The sequence below is a fragment of the Lissotriton vulgaris genome, chromosome 1_1 (assembly GCF_964263255.1).
Source record: "Lissotriton vulgaris chromosome 1_1, aLisVul1.2, whole genome shotgun sequence".
Classification (NCBI taxonomy): Eukaryota; Metazoa; Chordata; class Amphibia; order Caudata; family Salamandridae; genus Lissotriton; species Lissotriton vulgaris.
Window position 1 is genome coordinate 244,189,281 of NC_141685.1, and position 22,131 is coordinate 244,211,411.

General features: G+C 40.9%; 16 non-coding genes across 16 annotated transcripts; all 16 read right to left on the reverse strand.

Moving 5' to 3' along the window:
- Positions 1–318: 318 nt before the first annotated feature.
- TRNAC-GCA (transfer RNA cysteine (anticodon GCA)) lies at positions 319–392 on the reverse strand. The gene has a single exon. It is a non-coding gene; the product is annotated as a tRNA-Cys (tRNA).
- A 5,698-nt stretch (positions 393–6,090) lies between these two features.
- TRNAC-GCA (transfer RNA cysteine (anticodon GCA)) lies at positions 6,091–6,162 on the reverse strand. Its single transcript has one exon. It is a non-coding gene; the product is annotated as a tRNA-Cys (tRNA).
- A 1,012-nt stretch (positions 6,163–7,174) lies between these two features.
- On the reverse strand, positions 7,175–7,246 carry TRNAC-GCA (transfer RNA cysteine (anticodon GCA)). The gene has a single exon. It is a non-coding gene; the product is annotated as a tRNA-Cys (tRNA).
- A 1,309-nt stretch (positions 7,247–8,555) lies between these two features.
- On the reverse strand, positions 8,556–8,627 carry TRNAC-GCA (transfer RNA cysteine (anticodon GCA)). Its single transcript has one exon. It is a non-coding gene; the product is annotated as a tRNA-Cys (tRNA).
- A 1,011-nt stretch (positions 8,628–9,638) lies between these two features.
- Positions 9,639–9,710, reverse strand: TRNAC-GCA (transfer RNA cysteine (anticodon GCA)). Its single transcript has one exon. It is a non-coding gene; the product is annotated as a tRNA-Cys (tRNA).
- A 1,012-nt stretch (positions 9,711–10,722) lies between these two features.
- Positions 10,723–10,794, reverse strand: TRNAC-GCA (transfer RNA cysteine (anticodon GCA)). Its single transcript has one exon. It is a non-coding gene; the product is annotated as a tRNA-Cys (tRNA).
- Positions 10,795–11,805: 1,011 nt separating this feature from the next.
- TRNAC-GCA (transfer RNA cysteine (anticodon GCA)) lies at positions 11,806–11,877 on the reverse strand. Its single transcript has one exon. It is a non-coding gene; the product is annotated as a tRNA-Cys (tRNA).
- Positions 11,878–12,889: 1,012 nt separating this feature from the next.
- TRNAC-GCA (transfer RNA cysteine (anticodon GCA)) lies at positions 12,890–12,961 on the reverse strand. Its single transcript has one exon. It is a non-coding gene; the product is annotated as a tRNA-Cys (tRNA).
- Positions 12,962–13,969: 1,008 nt separating this feature from the next.
- Positions 13,970–14,041, reverse strand: TRNAC-GCA (transfer RNA cysteine (anticodon GCA)). Its single transcript has one exon. It is a non-coding gene; the product is annotated as a tRNA-Cys (tRNA).
- A 1,012-nt stretch (positions 14,042–15,053) lies between these two features.
- TRNAC-GCA (transfer RNA cysteine (anticodon GCA)) lies at positions 15,054–15,125 on the reverse strand. The gene has a single exon. It is a non-coding gene; the product is annotated as a tRNA-Cys (tRNA).
- A 1,011-nt stretch (positions 15,126–16,136) lies between these two features.
- On the reverse strand, positions 16,137–16,208 carry TRNAC-GCA (transfer RNA cysteine (anticodon GCA)). Its single transcript has one exon. It is a non-coding gene; the product is annotated as a tRNA-Cys (tRNA).
- Positions 16,209–17,220: 1,012 nt separating this feature from the next.
- Positions 17,221–17,292, reverse strand: TRNAC-GCA (transfer RNA cysteine (anticodon GCA)). Its single transcript has one exon. It is a non-coding gene; the product is annotated as a tRNA-Cys (tRNA).
- A 1,010-nt stretch (positions 17,293–18,302) lies between these two features.
- TRNAC-GCA (transfer RNA cysteine (anticodon GCA)) lies at positions 18,303–18,374 on the reverse strand. Its single transcript has one exon. It is a non-coding gene; the product is annotated as a tRNA-Cys (tRNA).
- A 1,011-nt stretch (positions 18,375–19,385) lies between these two features.
- TRNAC-GCA (transfer RNA cysteine (anticodon GCA)) lies at positions 19,386–19,457 on the reverse strand. Its single transcript has one exon. It is a non-coding gene; the product is annotated as a tRNA-Cys (tRNA).
- Positions 19,458–20,469: 1,012 nt separating this feature from the next.
- On the reverse strand, positions 20,470–20,541 carry TRNAC-GCA (transfer RNA cysteine (anticodon GCA)). The gene has a single exon. It is a non-coding gene; the product is annotated as a tRNA-Cys (tRNA).
- Positions 20,542–21,553: 1,012 nt separating this feature from the next.
- TRNAC-GCA (transfer RNA cysteine (anticodon GCA)) lies at positions 21,554–21,625 on the reverse strand. Its single transcript has one exon. It is a non-coding gene; the product is annotated as a tRNA-Cys (tRNA).
- Between the last annotated feature and the right edge of the window lie 506 nt (positions 21,626–22,131).

Here is a 22,131-nt window from a genome sequence, read left to right on the forward strand (position 1 = left end):
TTCTAAGCCATTTCTTTAGTGCGATTCAAGAAAGCATCAAACAGTATAACAAATTTGTCAATTTGTTTCATAGTCCATTCCCTTTCTTTAGTGCTGTAAAAGGAAGAGCCAAATTCCAAAATAGATCAATGATCTTTCAGAAATTTCCCATAGGGAATACAAAGCCCAGTGTAAAAAATGCAGTTACTCACAAGTTTTAATCAGCAACACTGTAATGGTATTAAAGTATAACATCCAAGGGAACACTGACTCTGTCAAAGATGATCCAAATGGGATTCATGAAAATTCCCAACTACAAACAGCAGATTCAAAATAGTATGATGGGACACCCGGATTTGAACCAGGGACCTCTTGATCTGCAGTCAAATGCTCTACCACTGAGATATATCCCCAGCTGTCAGCCAAGATCAGAATGACAATATATCCTGAGGGTATCCTGAGGTATCCTGAGGCTGAGAATTCACTTGGCGCCTCGCTGTTGGTCGCGCTGGTCGCGTTTCCTTGTGCATTGCCCTGCAGCATTTTAAAGCCCCGTTTTTTCGCATTTATTTTTATTTTATTTGTATTATCCCTCGTTTTTAGCTCCCCTCCTGCCCCCTACCTTGCACATAATTTCTGGAACAACCACCACTGTTTGGCGGGTCCGGTTCTGGGGAGGTTGTGGTTGACGGCAAACATCTTGCCTTGGATAGTGGAGTGTGAGCGCCATCTTGGAGCGTCCAGGTGAGCTGGGACGCGGAGAGCACGCTATTTAGGACGAGCATCACGAGGGGATTACCTGGTAAGGTATCCTGAGGCTGAGAATTCACTTGGCGCCTCGCTGTTGGTCGCGCTGGTCGCGTTTCCTTGTGCATTGCCCTGCAGCATTTTAAAGCCCCGTTTTTTCGCATTTATTTTTATTTTATTTGTATTATCCCTCGTTTTTAGCTCCCCTCCTGCCCCCTATCTTGCACATAATTTCTGGAACAACCACCGCTGTTTGGCGGGTCCGGTTCTGGGGAGGTTGTGGTTGACGGCGGACATCTTGCCTTGGGTAGTGGAGTGTGAGCGCCATCTTGGAGCGTCCAGGTGAGCTGGGACGCGGAGAGCACGCTATTTAGGGCAAGCATCACGAGGGGATTACCTGGTAAGGTATCCTGAGGCTGAGAATTCACTTGGCGCCTCGCTGTTGGTCGCGCTGGTCGCGTTTCCTTGTGCATTGCCCTGCAGCATTTTAAAGCCCCGTTTTTTCGCATTTATTTTTATTTTATTTGTATTATCCCTCGTTTTTAGCTCCCCTCCTGCCCCCTACCTTGCACATAATTTCTGGAACAACCACCGCTGTTTGGCGGGTCCGGTTCTGGGGAGGTTGTGGTTGACGGCGGACATCTTGCCTTGGGTAGTGGAGTGTGAGCGCCATCTTGGAGCGTCCAGGTGAGCTGGGACGTGGAGAGCACGCTATTTAGGGCGAGCATCACGAGGGGATTACCTGGTAAGGTATCCTGAGGCTGAGAATTCACTTGGCGCCTCGCTGTTGGTCGCGCTGGTCGCGTTTCCTTGTGCATTGCCCTGCAGCATTTTAAAGCCCCGTTTTTTCGCATTTATTTTTATTTTATTTGTATTATCCCTCGTTTTTAGCTCCCCTCCTGCCCCCTACCTTGCACATAATTTCTGGAACAACCACCGCTGTTTGGCGGGTCCGGTTCTGGGGAGGTTGTGGTTGACGGCAGACATCTTGCCTTGGGTAGTGGAGTGTGAGCGCCATCTTGGAGCGTCCAGGTGAGCTGGGACGTGGAGAGCACGCTATTTAAAGCTCGCTTGAATTCGCGCAGCGGTTACGCGCAGCGGTGGCGCCCTCACTGCGCCTGAGTCGTGCCAGAGTCCTGCCCGTCTGCGCCTGTCCGCGATCCGGAGGCGTTTGAGGCGGGACTCTGGAACTCGTCTTATCTATCTAGCAGGTAGGCTTTTCATGATTGTTGAGCCGGCGCTTTGCCCCGCTTTGCCACGATGATCTCCTATAGCGCTGCTGCCTTGTTTGCTCTTCGTCCCCCTCGAGTGGGATGCAATTCTCTTTTCCCCGGAGGCCGCCTTCTGGGTAAAGGCTGTCCCGTCTGTGGGTGGCGCGCTTCGCCTACACCAACACCTATCCCCTCTGTCTCCACTCTGTCTTGTCATAGTGCCCTCTTGAACACCAGGTCCCTGGCTTGTCACTCTTCGGATATCTGGGATCTTTTGGCACATTCTAAACTATCATGTCTTTTTCTGACTGAGACGTGGTTAGGGGCAGGCTCGGAACCGGACATTGCCTGTGCCCTGCCTTCTAACTATACCATCTTAAGGAAAGACAGAGTTGGGGGCAGAGGTGGTGGAGTGGCCTTGATAGTAGACAAGGCTTTGGGGTGTTCGTCCTTCCCGGTGGACAATATCACAGGATGTGAAGCCCTTGGCTTCAATCTCCATCTTTCGGCCACTCAGACGTGTACAGGGATTCTCATCTATAGACCACCGGGTCCCATTGGCTCTTTTTTTGAGGACCTGCAGTCTGCTTTAGCTACACCCTGCATGCGAGTAGAGCACTGCATGCTGCTGGGCGACTTAAACTTGCACATGGATTCAATAACAGACGCTGAAGCGTCCAAACTGCGGGACATCACTACACTGCTGGGCCTCGCCCCTTTCATAGATAGTCCCACCCATGTCAAAGGCCACACGCTTGACTTAATTTTTTCTACGGTTCCTATCGAGGTGTCCCCGCCGCTCCCTGTTCTCTGGTCAGACCATTTTATAATAAATTTTGTTATAATACATGAGTCTAGGACCAGCCAAAGATCACAGAGGGAGAAGACTCGACAGTCTAGAGCTTTTCACTTAGTGACAGCTGACATGCTCTCTGATGCGCTAAATCAACACCTGTGTCAACTGACAGGGCATCTAGATGTTGATGTAACTTTGGTACAGAACTGGTTACAAACAAGTTTTGAGAAGTTAGCCCCTTTGAAGGCAGCTAGAACAGCCCCTTGCCATGACTCCGCTCCTTGGTTTACCCCCACACTACGTACAATGCGCCAAGATTGCAAAAAGGCGGAAAGACTATGGCGCCGTATGTACGATCCTGTGGAGAAGACCAAGTATCGTGATGTTATGAAACTGTATCACAAACAGATTGCCGTAGCCAAAAAGGACTACCTCGAACATAGAATAGACCAAGCTGATAACACGAGCAGGGAACTGTTCAGAATTGTGAAGGAGTTTGTAGATCCGGCCACAGGCGCCCTCTCACACTCTCACACGGAAGATTGGATTAGGCAGCTTGCTGACTTTTTTGTCACAAAAATCATAAAGATTAAGGACTCTTTTCCCCCCGTGGCTCCTTCTGTGGTTGCCGCTGCCCCAGTTTCCAACTGGAGGTCGGCTTCTACCTCAGAGGTAGAGCCAGGGCCCACATATCGGTTTTTCCCCAGTTGTCCTGTGAAACCTCACTTGAGCTACTATCCCGGCTTCAATCCGGTTCACCTTTGGATGCCTGTCCAGCTAAGTGTCTGGCCAAGGTGGCTTCGGCAGTGAACAGCTTGCTGAACCCCCTGCTCAATTTGTCACTGAGCTCCGGGGTGGTACCTCGAGAATGGAAACATGCACTCATTCTGCCGCTGATCAAAAAACCTTTGTTAGATCCCCTGCAGCTGGCTAACTATAGACCGATCTCCCTCCTCCCTGCTCTGGCGAAGGTGGTTGAGAAACATGTTCAACACTCTCTCACCACCTTTATCGAGAATAACAACCTGCTCCACGATTCTCAATCTGGCTTCCGCGCTAATTACAGCATGGAGACAGCCCTCGTGGAGGTGACCGACGCCATCAGGGAGACGCTCGATCTGGGGGGAAAGGCTATGTTAGTCATGCTCGACCTGTCGGCGGCGTTCAACACCGTCCCCCACGCAGGTCTCCTTTTAAGACTCAGGGAGATAGGACTGAGGGGGACGGTGCTGGACTGGTTCCAATCCTTCCTAGCCGACCGTCGGCAGGTGATCTGGGCTCCACCGTTCTCCGCGGAAATGCCATCGCTAGAGGTGGGGGTGCCTCAAGGGTCCATTCTGAGCCCCACCATATTTAACATCTATATGGCCCCTCTGGCGAGGGTCGCGGAGGCTTATGGGGCCCGGGTCATCTCATACGCTGATGACACTCAGCTCCTGTTTACATGCAGGAAGGGAGAGGTGTTTGATGGCGACAGAATTAAAGACTGTTTGAGTGCAGTTTTCAAGTGGTTTCAGCGGCACAGCCTGAAATGCAACTCAGATAAGTCTGAGCTGCTCTTTTTCGGCTGTGCCCCTGATCCTGGGTGGAAGTCGTGGTGGCCCCAGGATATGTTTCCTCCTGAGACGTCATCCTCCCAAGTGAAAAACCTTGGAGTTGTATTCGATGACGATCTCTCATTTCGACCCCACATTTTGGGGCTATCGGGGAAATGCTTCGGCATCCTTAAGATGCTTAGGAAATTCCTCCCACTGCTTTCCCTACAATACCGTAAGACCGTAGTCCAGGCGCTTGTGGGATCTAGATTAGATTACGCTAATGCGCTCTTTGCAGGTCTGCCAAAGTACCTCTTGTCCAGACTGCAAATCGTCCAAAACTCGGCAGCTAGAGCCATATTTGGCCTACCAAGGAGAGCCAGCGCCTCAGTGCTGCTTAAAAGGCTGCACTGGCTACCTATTTCGAGTAGAATTAGGTTCAAAATTCTCACGTTGGCATTTAAAGCCCTTCATTCTATTGGCCCCGGCTACATTAGGAAGCGCATTGCTCCCTATGTTCCGCGGAGGATGTTGCGGTCTGCCGATTTGGCAAAAATGGTAGTTCCTGCTGTGAAACGAGTCCGGATGGGAGGCCGGTCCTTCCAATACGTGGCGGCTCGTTTTTGGAATGAGCTCCCTCTCTCCCTCCGCAAAGCCAATAATCTTCTGGCTTTCAGGAAGGAGCTGAAGACCGTGCTTTTCTCTACATGATCTCTGTGACTGCTGCGTCTCTGCTTTGTTGTTTTCTGAGTTTTTCAGGCCTCTTTGCTAAAGCGCCGGGACACCCCTCGGGGTAGCCGTGCGCTCTAAAAGTACGGCTATAACATAACATAACATAACATCAGTACATCATGAAAGAGTGAGAGGATCATGCTAAGTTGTGCCGGAAAGTACAACCTTGAAACTGTGGAACTGTAGAAGTAGTTCTTAATATTATTTATTAAAGGAAAAATGGATCATTAAAAAATATATATGTATTTGTTTGATTGGTATTTTATTTGAATAGGCAGTGGTACATAGGACCAATGCCTGCACTTAAAATGTTTGTTTTGAAACATTCTCAAAGGGGAAGAGGTTTTTACGGGATACCTTATTGTTTCATGTTTGGTTACCACAATCACTCAGATGGTGATGAAGTATGATTGTTTTGGGCCACATTACGGTGGAAAAACATTTCTACATACCACTACAATTCGGTATTTGGAAGGTACACCCAAACACCCCTTTCACGGACCTTAGATTTAAAACATCAGAAAAAGCCACTTTGTGCTTGCAAATGGCCTAATTCTTCAGGCCAACCTTCTTGCAACTGCAACAATGGTTCGTACATCTTGTACGTAGGCAGAGCATTTAAGGAGAAATTAAATAGTTCCTACGTTGCACAAAAATGAAGTGCTTCAAACAAGCACATACTTTGGATGCACAGGGAAAAGGTGGAATATATGTAAGACTGAGGACACAGGTGAAATGAGAAATAGACTGACTGCATCGCTGCACAGTATTTTAAGCCATTTCTTTAGTGCGATTCAAGAGAGCACCAAACAGTATAACTAATTTGTCAATTTGTTTCATAGTCCATTCCCTTTCTTTAGTGCTGTAAAAGGAAGAGCCAAATTCCAAAATAGATCAATGATCTTTCAGAAATTTCCCAAAGGGAATACCAAGCCGAGTGTTAAAACTCCATTTACTCACAGGTTTTGAGCAGCAAACTATGTAATGTTATTAAAGTGCAATATCCAAGGGAACACTGACTCTGTCAAAGATGATCCAAAAGGAATTGATGAAAAGTCCCAACTACAAACAACAGAATCAAAATAGTCTGAGGGGACACCCGGATTTGAACCAGGGACCTCTTGATCTGCAGTCAAATGCTCGACCACTGAGCTATATCCCCAGCTGTCAGCCAAAATCAGAATGACAATATATCAGTACATTATGAAAGAGTGCGAGGATCATGCTAAGTTGTGCCGGTAAGTACAACCTTGAAACTGTGGAACTGTAGAAGTAGTTCTTAATATTATTTATTAAAGGAAAAATGGATCATTAAAAAAAATATATGTATTTGTTTGATTGGTATTTTATTTGAATAGGCAGTAGTACATAGGACCAATGCCTGCACTTAAAATGTTTGTTTTGAAACATTCTCAAAGGGGAAGAGGTTTTTACGGGATACCTTATTGTTTCATGTTTGGTTACCACAATCACTCAGATGGTGATGAAGTATGATTGTTTTGGGCCACATTACGGTGGAAAACCATTTCTACATACCACTACAATTCGGTATTTGGAAGGTACACCCAAACACCCCTTTCACGGACCTTCGATTTAAAACATCAGAAAAAGCCACTTTGTGCTTGCAAATGGCCTGATTCTTCAGGCCAGCCTTCTTGCAACTGCAACAATGGTTCGTACATCTTGCACGTAGGCAGAGCATTTAAGGAGAAATTAAATAGTTCCTATGTTGCACAAAAATGAAGTGCTTCAAACAAGCACATACTTTGGATGCACAGGGAAAAGGTGGAATATATGTAAGACTGAGGACACAGGTGAAATGAGAAATAGACTGACTGCATCGCTGCACAGTATTCTAAGCCATTTCTTTAGTGCGATTCAAGAAAGCACCAAACAGTATAACAAATTTGTGAATTTATTTCATAGTCCATTCCCTTTCTTTAGTGCTGTAAAAGGAAGAGCCAAATTCCAAAATAGATCAATGATCTTTCAGAAAGTTCCCAAATGGAACACCAAGCTGAGTGTTAAAACTACATTTACTCACAGGTTTTGAGCAGCAAACTCTGTAATGATATTAAAGTGCAATATCCAAGGGAACACTGACTCTGTCAAAGATGATCCAAAAGGAATTGATGAAAAGTCCCAACTACAAACAACAGAATCAAAATAGTCCGAGGGGACACCCGGATTTGAACCAGGGACCTCTTGATCTGCAGTCAAATGCTCTACCACTGAGCTATATCCCCAGCTTTTCAGTAAAATCAGAATGACATAATATCAGTACATCATGAAAGAGTGAGAGGATCATGCTAAGTTGTGCCGGAAAGTACAGGCTTGAAACTGTGGAACAGGAGAAGTAGTCCTTAATATTATTTATTAAAGTAAAACTGGATCATTTAAAAAACAGATTAATTTGTTTCATTGCTATTTTATTTGAATAGGCAGTGGTACATAAGACCAATGCCTCTACATACAATGATTGTTTTGAAACATTCTTAAAGGGGAAGAGGTTTTTACGTGACACATTATCATTTGATGATTGGTTACCACAATCACCGAGATGGTGGTGAAGTATGATTGTTTTTTGGCCAAATTACGGAGGAAAAACATTTCTACATACCACTACAATTTGGTATTTGGAAGGAACACCCAAACACCCCTTTCAAGTACCTTCGATTTAATACATCAAAAAAAGCCACTTTGTGCTTGCAACTGGCCTGATTCTTCAGACCAGCCTTCTTGCAACTGCAACGAGGGTTTGAACATCTTGCACGTAGGCAGAGCTTTCAAGGAGAAATTAAATAGTTCCTACGTTGCACAAAAATGAAGTGCTTCAAACAAGCACATACTTTTAATGCACAGGGAAAAGCTGGTATGCACCTGTTACAACGCATTCGTTACTCCGCACTACCATTACAACGCGACTTTTAAATCGCATACCATTACAACGCATTGCGCTGGGGGGCGCTATAGGATAGGGAATAAGTATAATTTACTATCCAACACCTTCCCTAGGGTCCACGGGGACTGGAGTTAGAATAGTAAATTATACTTACCACTATCCAGCACCCCAAAGCGCTATGCGTTGTAATGGTATGCGTTGTAATGGTCGCATTGTAATGGTAGGTAGTTGTATTGGTATACGTTGTAACATGGTACATCCAAGCTGGAATATATGTAAGACTGAGGACACAGGTGAAATGAGAAATAGACTGACTGCATCGCTGCACAGTATTCTAAGCCATTTCTTTAGTGCGATTCAAGAGAGCACCAAACAGTATAACACATTTGTCAATTTGTTTCATAGTCCATTCCCTTTCTTTAAAGCTGTAAAAGGAAGAGCCAAATTCCAAAATAGATCAATGATCTTTCAGAAATTTCCCAAAGGGAATACCAAGCCGAGTGTTAAAACTCCATTTACTCACAGGTTTTGAGCATCAAACTAAGTAATGCTATTAAAGTGCAATATCCAAGGGAACACTGACTCTGTCAAAGATGATCCAAAAGGAATTGATGAAAAGTCCCAACTACAAACAACAGAATCAAAATAGTCTGAGGGGACACCCGGATTTGAACCAGGGACCTCTTGATCTGCAGTCAAATGCTCTACCACTGAGCTATATCCCCAACTTTTCAGTAAGATCAGAATGACATAATATCAGTACATCATGAAAGAGTGAGAGGATCATGCTAAGTTGTGCCGGAAAGTACAGGCTTGAAACTGTGGAACAGGAGAAGTAGTAGTTAATATTATTTATTAAAGGAAAGCTGTATCATTTAAAAAACTGATTACTTTGTTTCATTGCTATTTTATTTGAATAGGCAGTGGTACATAAGACCAATGCCTCTACATACAATGATTGTTTTGAAACATTCTTAAAGGGGAAGAGGTTTTTACGTGACACATTATCATTTGATGATTGGTTACCACAATCACCGAGATGGTGGTGAAGTATGATTGTTTTTTGGCCAAATTACGATGGAAAAACATTTCTACATACCACTACAATTCGGTATTTGGAAGGAACACCCAAACACCCCTTTCAAGTACCTTTGATTTAATACATCAAAAAAAGCCACTTTGTGCATGCAACTGGCCTGATTCTTCAGACCAGCCTACTTGCAACTGCAACGAGGGTTTGTACATCTTGCACGTAGGCAGAGCTTTCAAGGAGAAATTAAATAGTTCCTAAGTTGCACAAAAATGAAGTGCTTCAAACAAACACATACTTTGTATGGACAGAGAAGAGATGGAATATATGTAAGACTGAGGACACAGGTGTAATGAGAAATAGATTGATTGCATAGCTGCCCAGTATTCTAAGCCATTTCTTTAGTGCGATTCAAGAGAGCACCAAACAGTATAACAAATTTGTCAATTGGTTTCATAGTCCATTCCCTTTGTTTAGAGCTGTGAAAGGTAGAGCCGAATTCCAAAATAGATCAATGATGTTTCAGAAATTTCCCATAGGGAATACCAAGCCCAGTGTAAAAAATGCAGTTACTCACAAGTTTTAATCAGCAACACTGTAATGGTATTAAAGTGTAACATCCAAGGGAACACTGACTCTGTCAAAGATGATTCAAATGGGATTCATGAAAATTCCCAACTACAAACAGCAGATTCAAAATAGTATGAGGGGACACCCGAATTTGAACCAGGGACCTCTTGATCTGCAGTCAAATGCTCTACCACTGAGTTATATCCCCAGCTGTCAGCCAAGATCAGAATGACAATATATCAGTACATCATGAAAGAGTGAGAGGATCATGCTAAGTTGTGCCGGAAAGTACAACCTTGAAACTGTGGAACTGTAGAAGTAGTTCTTAATATTATGTATTAAAGGAAAAATGGATCATTAAAAAAAATATATGTATTTGTTTGATTGGTATTTTATTTGAATAGGCAGTGGTACATAGGACCAATGCCTGCACTTAAAATGTTTGTTTTGAAACATTCTCAAAGGGGAAGAGGTTTTTACGGGATACCTTATTGTTTCATGTTTGGTTACCACAATCACTCAGATGGTGATGAAGTATGATTGTTTTGGGCCACATTACGGTGGAAAAACATTTCTACATACCACTACAATTCGGTATTTGGAAGGTACACCCAAACACCCCTTTCACGGACCTTCGATTTAAAACATCAGAAAAAGCCACTTTGTGCTTGCAAATGGCCTGATTCTTCAGGCCAGCCTTCTTGCAACTGCAACAATGGTTCGTACATCTTGCACGTAGGCAGAGCATTTAAGGAGAAATTAAATAGTTCCTACGTTGCACAAAAATGAAGTGCTTCAAACAAGCACATACTTTGGATGCACAGGGAAAAGGTGGAATATATGTAAGACTGAGGACACAGGTGAAATGAGAAATAGACTGACTGCATCGCTGCACAGTATTCGAAGCCATTTCTTTAGTGCGATTCAAGAAAGCACCAAACAGTATAACAAATTTGTCAGTTTATTTCATAGTCCATTCCCTTTCTCTTGTGCTGTAAAAGGAAGAGCCAAATTCCAAAATAGATCAATGATCTTTCAGAAAGTTCCCAAAGGGAACACCAAGCCGAGTGTTAAAACTGCATTTACTCACAGGTTTTGAGCAGCAAACTCTGTAATGATATTAAAGTGCAATATCCAAGGGAACACTGACTCTGTCAAAGATGATCCAAAAGGAATTGATGAAAAGTCCCAACTACAAACAACAGAATCAAAATAGTCTGAGGGGACACCCGGATTTGAACCAGGGACCACTTGATCTGCAGTCAAATGCTCTACCACTGTGCTATATCCCCATCTTGTCAGTAAAATCAGAATGACATAATATCAGTACATCATGAAAGAGTGAGAGGATCATGCTAAGTTGTGCCGGAAAGTACAGGCTTCAAACTGTGGAACAGGAGAAGTAGTCCTTAATATTATTTATTAAAGTAAAACTGGATCATTTAAAAAACAGATTAATTTTTTCATTGCTATTTTATTTAAATAGGCCGTGGTACATAAGACAAATGCCTCTACATACAATGATTGTTTTGAAACATTCTTAAAGGGGAAGAGGTTTTTACGTGACACATTATCATTTGATGATTGGTTACCACAATCACCGAGATGGTGGTGAAGTATGATTGTTTTTTGGCCAAATTACGATGGAAAAACATTTCTACATACCACTACAATTCGGTATTTGGAAGGAACACCCAAACACCCCTTTCACGGACCTTCGATTTAATACATCAAAAAAAGCCACTTTGTGCTTGCAAATGGCCTGATTCTTCAGGCCAGCCTTCTTGCAACTGCAACAATGGTTCGTACATCTTGCACGTAGGCAGAGCATTTAAGGAGAAATTAAATAGTTCCTACGTTGCACAAAAATGAAGTGCTTCAAACAAGCACATACTTTGGATGCACAGGGAAAAGGTGGAATATATGTAAGACTGAGGACACAGGTGAAATGAGAAATAGACTGACTGCATCGCTGCACAGTATTCTAAGCCATTTCTTTAGTGCGATTCAAGAAAGCACCAAACAGTATAACAAATTTGTCAATTTATTTCATAGTCCATTCCCTTTCTTTAGTGCTGTAAAAGGAAGAGCCAAATTCCAAAATAGATCAATGATCTTTCAGAAAGTTCCCAAATGGAACACCAAGCTGAGTGTTAAAACTGCATTTACTCACAGGTTTTGAGCAGCAAACTCTGTAATGATATTAAAGTGCAATATCCAAGGGAACACTGACTCTGTCAAAGATGATCCAAAAGGAATTGATGAAAAGTCCCAACTACAAACAACAGAATCAAAATAGTCTGAGGGGACACCCGGATTTGAACCAGGGACCTCTTGATCTGCAGTCAAATGCTCTACCACTGAGCTATATCCCCAGCTTTTCAGTAAAATCAGAATGACATAATATCAGTACATCATGAAAGAGTGAGAGGATCATGCTAAGTTGTGCCGGAAAGTACAGGCTTGAAACTGTGGAACAGGAGAAGTAGTCCTTAATATTATTCATTAAAGTAAAACTGGATCATTTAAAAAACAGATTAATTTGTTTCATTGCTATTTTATTTGAATAGGCAGTGGTACATAAGACCAATGCCTCTACATACAATGATTGTTTTGAAACATTCTTAAAGGGGAAGAGGTTTTTACGTGACACATTATCATTTGATGATTGGTTACCACAATCACCGAGATGGTGGTGAAGTATGATTGTTTTTTGGCCAAATTACAGAGGAAAAACATTTCTACATACCACTACAATTCGGTATTTGGAAGGAACACCCAAACACCCCTTTCAAGTACCTTCGATTTAATACATCAAAAAAAGCCACTTTGTGCTTGCAACTGGCCTGATTCTTCAGACCAGCCTTCTTGCAACTGCAACGAGGGTTTGAACATCTTGCAAGTAGGCAGAGCTTTCAAGGAGAAATTAAATAGTTCCTACGTTGCACAAAAATGAAGTGCTTCAAACAAGCACATACTTTTAATGCACAGGGAAAAGCTGGAATATATGTAAGACTGAGGACACAGGTGAAATGAGAAATAGACTGACTGCATCGCTGCACAGTATTCTAAGCCATTTCTTTAGTGTGATTCAAGAGAGCACCAAACAGTATAACACATTTGTCAATTTGTTTCATAGTCCATTGCCTTTCTTTAGTGCTGTAAAAGGAAGAGCCAAATTCCAAAATAGATCAATGATCTTTCAGAAATTTCCCAAAGGGAATACCACGCCGAGTGTTAAAACTCCATTTACTCACAGGTTTTGAGCAGCAAACTATGTAATGCTATTAAAGTGCAATATCCAAGGGAACACTGACTCTGTCAAAGATGATCCAAAAGGAATTGATGAAAAGTCCCAACTACAAACAACAGAATCAAAAAAGTCTGAGGGGACAACCGGATTTGAACCAGAGACCTCTTGATCTGCAGTCAAATGCTCTACCACTGAGCTATATCCCCAACTTTTCAGTACAATCAGAATGACATAATATCAGTACATCATGAAAGAGTGAGAGGATTGCTAAGTTGTGCCGGAAAGTACAGGCTTGAAACTGTGGAACAGGAGAAGTAGTAGTTAATATTATTTATTAAAGGAAAGCTGTATCATTTAAAAAACGGATTACTTTGTTTCATTGCTATTTTATTTGAATAGGCAGTGGTACATAAGACCAATGCCTCTACATACAATGATTGTTTTGAAACATTCTTAAAGGGGAAGAGGTTTTTACGTGACACATTATGATTTGATGATTGGTTACCACAATCACCGAGATGGTGGTGAAGTATGATTGTTTTTGGCCAAATTACGATGGAAAAACATTTCTACATACCACTACAATTCGGTATTTGGAAGGAACACCCAAACACCCCTTTCAAGTACCTTTGATTTAATACATCAAAAAAAGCCACTTTGTGCTTGCAACTGGCCTGATTCTTCAGACCAGCCTTCTTGCAACTGCAACGAGGGTTTGCACATCTTGCACGTAGGCAGAGCTTTCAAGGAGAAATTAAATAGTTCCTAAGTTGCACAAAAATGAAGTGCTTCAAACAAACACATACTTTGTATGGACAGAGAAGAGATGGAATATATGTAAGACTGAGGACACAGGTGTAATGAGAAATAGATTGATTGCATAGCTGCCCAGTATTCTAAGCCATTTCTTTAGTGCGATTCAAGAGAGCACCAAACAGTATAACAAATTTGTCAATTGGTTTCATAGTCCATTCCCTTTGTTTAGAGCTGTGAAAGGTAGAGCCGAATTTCAAAATAGATCAATGATGTTTCAGAAATTTCCCATAGGGAATACCAAGCCCAGTGTAAAAAATGCAGTTACTCACAAGTTTTAATCAGCAACACTGTAATGGTATTAAAGTGTAACATCCAAGGGAACACTGACTCTGTCAAAGATGATTCAAATGGGATTCATGAAAATTCCCAACTACAAACAGCAGATTCAAAATAGTATGAGGGGACACCCGAATTTGAACCAGGGACCTCTTGATCTGCAGTCAAATGCTCTACCACTGAGTTATATCCCCAGCTGTCAGCCAAGATCAGAATGACAATATATCAGTACATCATGAAAGAGTGAGAGGATCATGCTAAGTTGTGCCGGAAAGTACAACCTTGAAACTGTGGAACTGTAGAAGTAGTTCTTAATATTATGTATTAAAGGAAAAATGGATCATTAAAAAAAATATATGTATTTGTTTGATTGGTATTTTATTTGAATAGGCAGTGGTACATAGGACCAATGCCTGCACTTAAAATGTTTGTTTTGAAACATTCTCAAAGGGGAAGAGGTTTTTACGGGATACCTTATTGTTTCATGTTTGGTTACCACAATCACTCAGATGGTGATGAAGTATGATTGTTTTGGGCCACATTACGGTGGAAAAACATTTCTACATACCACTACAATTCGGTATTTGGAAGGTACACCCAAACACCCCTTTCACGGACCTTCGATTTAAAACATCAGAAAAAGCCACTTTGTGCTTGCAAATGGCCTGATTCTTCAGGCCAGCCTTCTTGCAACTGCAACAATGGTTCGTACATCTTGCACGTAGGCAGAGCATTTAAGGAGAAATTAAATAGTTCCTACGTTGCACAAAAATGAAGTGCTTCAAACAAGCACATACTTTGGATGCACAGGGAAAAGGTGGAATATATGCAAGACTGAGGACACAGGTGAAATGAGAAATAGACTGACTGCATCGCTGCACAGTATTCGAAGCCATTTCTTTAGTGCGATTCAAGAAAGCACCAAACAGTATAACAAATTTGTCAGTTTATTTCATAGTCCATTCCCTTTCTCTTGTGCTGTAAAAGGAAGAGCCAAATTCCAAAATAGATCAATGATCTTTCAGAAAGTTCCCAAAGGGAACACCAAGCCGAGTGTTAAAACTGCATTTACTCACAGGTTTTGAGCAGCAAACTCTGTAATGATATTAAAGTGCAATATCCAAGGGAACACTGACTCTGTCAAAGATGATCCAAAAGGAATTGATGAAAAGTCCCAACTACAAACAACAGAATCAAAATAGTCTGAGGGGACACCCGGATTTGAACCAGGGACCACTTGATCTGCAGTCAAATGCTCTACCACTGTGCTATATCCCCATCTTGTCAGTAAAATCAGAATGACATAATATCAGTACATCATGAAAGAGTGAGAGGATCATGCTAAGTTGTGCCGGAAAGTACAGGCTTCAAACTGTGGAACAGGAGAAGTAGTCCTTAATATTATTTATTAAAGTAAAACTGGATCATTTAAAAAACAGATTAATTTTTTCATTGCTATTTTATTTAAATAGGCCGTGGTACATAAGACAAATGCCTCTACATACAATGATTGTTTTGAAACATTCTTAAAGGGGAAGAGGTTTTTACGTGACACATTATCATTTGATGATTGGTTACCACAATCACCGAGATGGTGGTGAAGTATGATTGTTTTTTGGCCAAATTACGATGGAAAAACATTTCTACATACCACTACAATTCGGTATTTGGAAGGAACACCCAAACACCCCTTTCACGGACCTTCGATTTAATACATCAAAAAAAGCCACTTTGTGCTTGCAAATGGCCTGATTCTTCAGGCCAGCCTTCTTGCAACTGCAACAATGGTTCGTACATCTTGCACGTAGGCAGAGCATTTAAGGAGAAATTAAATAGTTCCTACGTTGCACAAAAATGAAGTGCTTCAAACAAGCACATACTTTGGATGCACAGGGAAAAGGTGGAATATATGTAAGACTGAGGACACAGGTGAAATGAGAAATAGACTGACTGCATCGCTGCACAGTATTCTAAGCCATTTCTTTAGTGCGATTCAAGAAAGCACCAAACAGTATAACAAATTTGTCAATTTATTTCATAGTCCATTCCCTTTCTTTAGTGCTGTAAAAGGAAGAGCCAAATTCCAAAATAGATCAATGATCTTTCAGAAAGTTCCCAAATGGAACACCAAGCTGAGTGTTAAAACTGCATTTACTCACAGGTTTTGAGCAGCAAACTCTGTAATGATATTAAAGTGCAATATCCAAGGGAACACTGACTCTGTCAAAGATGATCCAAAAGGAATTGATGAAAAGTCCCAACTACAAACAACAGAATCAAAATAGTCTGAGGGGACACCCGGATTTGAACCAGGGACCTCTTGATCTGCAGTCAAATGCTCTACCACTGAGCTATATCCCCAGCTTTTCAGTAAAATCAGAATGACATAATATCAGTACATCATGAAAGAGTGAGAGGATCATGCTAAGTTGTGCCGGAAAGTACAGGCTTGAAACTGTGGAACAGGAGAAGTAGTCCTTAATATTATTCATTAAAGTAAAACTGGATCATTTAAAAAACAGATTAATTTGTTTCATTGCTATTTTATTTGAATAGGCAGTGGTACATAAGACCAATGCCTCTACATACAATGATTGTTTTGAAACATTCTTAAAGGGGAAGAGGTTTTTACGTGACACATTATCATTTGATGATTGGTTACCACAATCACCGAGATGGTGGTGAAGTATGATTGTTTTTTGGCCAAATTACAGAGGAAAAACATTTCTACATACCACTACAATTCGGTATTTGGAAGGAACACCCAAACACCCCTTTCAAGTACCTTCGATTTAATACATCAAAAAAAGCCACTTTGTGCTTGCAACTGGCCTGATTCTTCAGACCAGCCTTCTTGCAACTGCAACGAGGGTTTGAACATCTTGCAAGTAGGCAGAGCTTTCAAGGAGAAATTAAATAGTTCCTACGTTGCACAAAAATGAAGTGCTTCAAACAAGCACATACTTTTAATGCACAGGGAAAAGCTGGAATATATGTAAGACTGAGGACACAGGTGAAATGAGAAATAGACTGACTGCATCGCTGCACAGTATTCTAAGCCATTTCTTTAGTGTGATTCAAGAGAGCACCAAACAGTATAACACATTTGTCAATTTGTTTCATAGTCCATTGCCTTTCTTTAGTGCTGTAAAAGGAAGAGCCAAATTCCAAAATAGATCAATGATCTTTCAGAAATTTCCCAAAGGGAATACCACGCCGAGTGTTAAAACTCCATTTACTCACAGGTTTTGAGCAGCAAACTATGTAATGCTATTAAAGTGCAATATCCAAGGGAACACTGACTCTGTCAAAGATGATCCAAAAGGAATTGATGAAAAGTCCCAACTACAAACAACAGAATCAAAAAAGTCTGAGGGGACAACCGGATTTGAACCAGAGACCTCTTGATCTGCAGTCAAATGCTCTACCACTGAGCTATATCCCCAACTTTTCAGTACAATCAGAATGACATAATATCAGTACATCATGAAAGAGTGAGAGGATCATGCTAAGTTGTGCCGGAAAGTACAGGCTTGAAACTGTGGAACAGGAGAAGTAGTAGTTAATATTATTTATTAAAGGAAAGCTGTATCATTTAAAAAACGGATTACTTTGTTTCATTGCTATTTTATTTGAATAGGCAGTGGTACATAAGACCAATGCCTCTACATACAATGATTGTTTTGAAACATTCTTAAAGGGGAAGAGGTTTTTACGTGACACATTATGATTTGATGATTGGTTACCACAATCACCGAGATGGTGGTGAAGTATGATTGTTTTTGGCCAAATTACGATGGAAAAACATTTCTACATACCACTACAATTCGGTATTTGGAAGGAACACCCAAACACCCCTTTCAAGTACCTTTGATTTAATACATCAAAAAAAGCCACTTTGTGCTTGCAACTGGCCTGATTCTTCAGACCAGCCTTCTTGCAACTGCAACGAGGGTTTGCACATCTTGCACGTAGGCAGAGCTTTCAAGGAGAAATTAAATAGTTCCTAAGTTGCACAAAAATGAAGTGCTTCAAACAAACACATACTTTGTATGGACAGAGAAGAGATGGAATATATGTAAGACTGAGGACACAGGTGTAATGAGAAATAGATTGATTGCATAGCTGCCCAGTATTCTAAGCCATTTCTTTAGTGCGATTCAAGAGAGCACCAAACAGTATAACAAATTTGTCAATTGGTTTCATAGTCCATTCCCTTTGTTTAGAGCTGTGAAAGGTAGAGCCGAATTTCAAAATAGATCAATGATGTTTCAGAAATTTCCCATAGGGAATACCAAGCCCAGTGTAAAAAATGCAGTTACTCACAAGTTTTAATCAGCAACACTGTAATGGTATTAAAGTGTAACATCCAAGGGAACACTGACTCTGTCAAAGATGATCCAAATGGGATTCATGAAAATTCCCAACTACAAACAGCAGATTCAAAATAGTATGAGGGGACACCAGGATTTGAACCAGGGACCTCTTGATCTGCAGTCAAATGCTCTACCACTCAGCTATATCCCCAGCTGTCAGCCAAGATCAGAATGACAATATATCAGTACATCATGAAAGAGTGAGAGGATCATGCTAAGTTGTGCCGGAAAGTACACCTTGAAACTGTGGAACTGTAGAAGTAGTTCTTAATATTATTTATTAAAGGAAAAATGGATCATTAAAAAAATATATGTATTTGTTTGATTGGTATTTTATTTGAATAGGCAGTGGTACATAGGACCAATGCCTGCACTTAAAATGTTTGTTTTGAAACATTCTCAAAGGGGAAGAGGTTATTTACGGGATACCTTATTGTTTCATGTTTGGTTACCACAATCACTCAGATGGTGATGAAGTATGATTGTTTTGGGCCACATTACGGTGGAAAAACATTTCTACATACCACTACAATTCGGTATTTGGAAGGTACACCCAAACACCCCTTTCACGGACCTTCGATTTAAAACATCAGAAAAAGCCACTTTGTGCTTGCAAATGGCCTGATTCTTCAGGCCAGCCTTCTTGCAACTGCAACAATGGTTCGTACATCTTGCACGTAGGCAGAGCATTTAAGGAGAAATTAAATAGATCCTACGTTGCACAAAAATGAAGTGCTTCAAACAAGCCCATACTTTGGATGCACAGGGAAAAGGTGGAATATATGTAAGACTGAGGACACAGGTGAAATGAGAAATAGACTGACTGCATCGCTGCACAGTATTCGAAGCCATTTCTTTAGTGCGATTCAAGATAGCAACAAACAGTATAACAAATTTGTCAGTTTATTTCATAGTCCATTCCCTTTCTCTTGTGCTGTAAAAAGAAGAGCCAAATTCCAAAATAGATCAATGATCTTTCAGAAAGTTCCCAAAGGGAACACCAAGCCGAGTGTTAAAACTGCATTTACTCACAGGTTTTGAGCAGCAAACTCTGTAATGATATTAAAGTGCAATATCCAAGGGAACACTGACTCTGTCAAAGATGATCCAAAAGGAATTGATGAAAAGTCCCAACTACAAACAACAGAATCAAAATAGTCTGAGGGGACACCCGGATTTGAACCAGGGACCTCTTGATCTGCAGTCAAATGCTCTACCACTGAGCTATATCCCCATCTTTTCAGTAAAATCAGAATGACATAATATCAGTACATCATGAAAGAGTGAGAGGATCATGCTAAGTTGTGCCGGAAAGTACAGGCTTGAAACTGTGGAACAGGAGAAGTAGTCCTTAATATTATTTATTAAAGTAAAACTGGCTCATTTAAAAAACAGATTAATTTGTTTCATTGCTATTTTATTTGAATAGGCAGTGGTACATAAGACCAATTCCTCTACATACAATGATTGTTTTGAAACATTCTTAAAGCGGAAGAGGTTTTTACATGACACATTATCATTTGATGATTGGTTACCACAATCACCGAGATGGTGGTTAAGTATGAATGTTTTTTGGCCAAATTACGGAGGAAAAACATTTCTACATACCACTACAATTCGGCATTTGGAAGGAACACCAAAACACCCCTTTTAAGTACCTTCGATTTAATACATCAAAAAAAGCCACTTTGTGCTTGCAACTGGCCTGATTCTTCAGACCAGCCTTCTTGCAACTGCAACGAGGGTTTGTACATCTTGCACGTAGGCAGAGCTTTCAAGGAGAAATTAAATAGTTCCTATGTTGCACAAAAATGAAGTGCTTCAAACAAGCACATACTTTTAATGCACAGGGAAAAGGTGGAATATATGTAAGACTGAGGACACAGGTGAAATGAGAAATAGACTGACTGCATCGCTGCACAGTATTCTAAGCCATTTCTTTAGTGCGATTCAAGAAAGCATCAAACAGTATAACAAATTTGTCAATTTGTTTCATAGTCCATTCCCTTTCTTTAGTGCTGTAAAAGGAAGAGCCAAATTCCAAAATAGATCAATGATCTTTCAGAAATTTCCCAAAGGGAATACCAAGCCGAGTGTTAAAACTCCATTTACTCACAGGTTTTGAGCAGCAAACTCTGTAATGCTATTAAAGTGCAATATCCAAGGGAACACTGACTCTGTCAAAGATGATCCAAAAGGAATTGATGAAAATTCCCAACTACAAACAGCAGATTCAAAATAGTATGAGGGGACACCCGGATTTGAACCAGGGACCTCTTGATCTGCAGTCAAATGCTCTACCACTCAGCTATATCCCCAGCTGTCAGCCAAGATCAGAATGACAATATATCAGTACATCATGAAAGAGTGAGAGGATCATGCTAAGTTGTGCCGGAAAGTACAACCTTGAAACTGTGGAACTGTAGAAGTAGTTCTTAATATTATTTATTAAAGGAAAAATGGATCATTAAAAAAATATATGTATTTGTTTGATTGGTATTTTATTTGAATAGGCAGTGGTACATAGGACCAATGCCTGCACTTAAAATGTTTGTTTTGAAACATTCTCAAAGGGGAAGAGGTTATTTACGGGATACCTTATTGTTTCATGTTTGGTTACCACAATCACTCAGATGGTGATGAAGTATGATTGTTTTGGGCCACATTACGGTGGAAAAACATTTCTACATACCACTACAATTCGGTATTTGGAAGGTACACCCAAACACCCCTTTCACGGACCTTCGATTTAAAACATCAGAAAAAGCCACTTTGTGCTTGCAAATGGCCTGATTCTTCAGGCCAGCCTTCTTGCAACTGCAACAATGGTTCGTACATCTTGCACGTAGGCAGAGCATTTAAGGAGAAATTAAATAGTTCCTACGTTGCACAAAAATGAAGTGCTTCAAACAAGCCCATACTTTGGATGCACAGGGAAAAGGTGGAATATATGTAAGACTGAGGACACAGGTGAAATGAGAAATAGACTGACTGCATCGCTGCACAGTATTCGAAGCCATTTCTTTAGTGCGATTCAAGAAAGCAACAAACAGTATAACAAATTTGTCAGTTTATTTCATAGTCCATTCCCTTTCTCTTGTGCTGTAAAAAGAAGAGCCAAATTCCAAAATAGATCAATGATCTTTCAGAAAGTTCCCAAAGGGAACACCAAGCCGAGTGTTAAAACTGCATTTACTCACAGGTTTTGAGCAGCAAAATCTGTAATGATATTAAAGTGCAATATCCAAGGGAACACTGACTCTGTCAAAGATGATCCAAAAGGAATTGATGAAAAGTCCCAACTACAAACAACAGAATCAAAATAGTCTGAGGGGACACCCGGATTTGAACCAGGGACCTCTTGATCTGCAGTCAAATGCTCTACCACTGAGCTATATCCCCATCTTTTCAGTAAAATCAGAATGACATAATATCAGTACATCATGAAAGAGTGAGAGGATCATGCTAAGTTGTGCCGGAAAGTACAGGCTTGAAACTGTGGAACAGGAGAAGTAGTCCTTAATATTATTTATTAAAGTAAAACTGGCTCATTTAAAAAACAGATTAATTTGTTTCATTGCTTTTTTATTTGAATAGGCAGTGGTACATAAGACCAATTCCTCTACATACAATGATTGTTTTGAAACATTCTTAAAGCGGAAGAGGTTTTTACATGACACATTATCATTTGATGATTGGTTACCACAATCACCGAGATGGTGGTTAAGTATGAATGTTTTTTGGCCAAATTACGGAGGAAAAACATTTCTACATACCACTACAATTCGGCATTTGGAAGGAACACCAAAACACCCCTTTCAAGTACCTTCGATTTAATACATCAAAAAAAGCCACTTTGTGCTTGCAACTGGCCTGATTCTTCAGACCAGCCTTCTTGCAACTGCAAC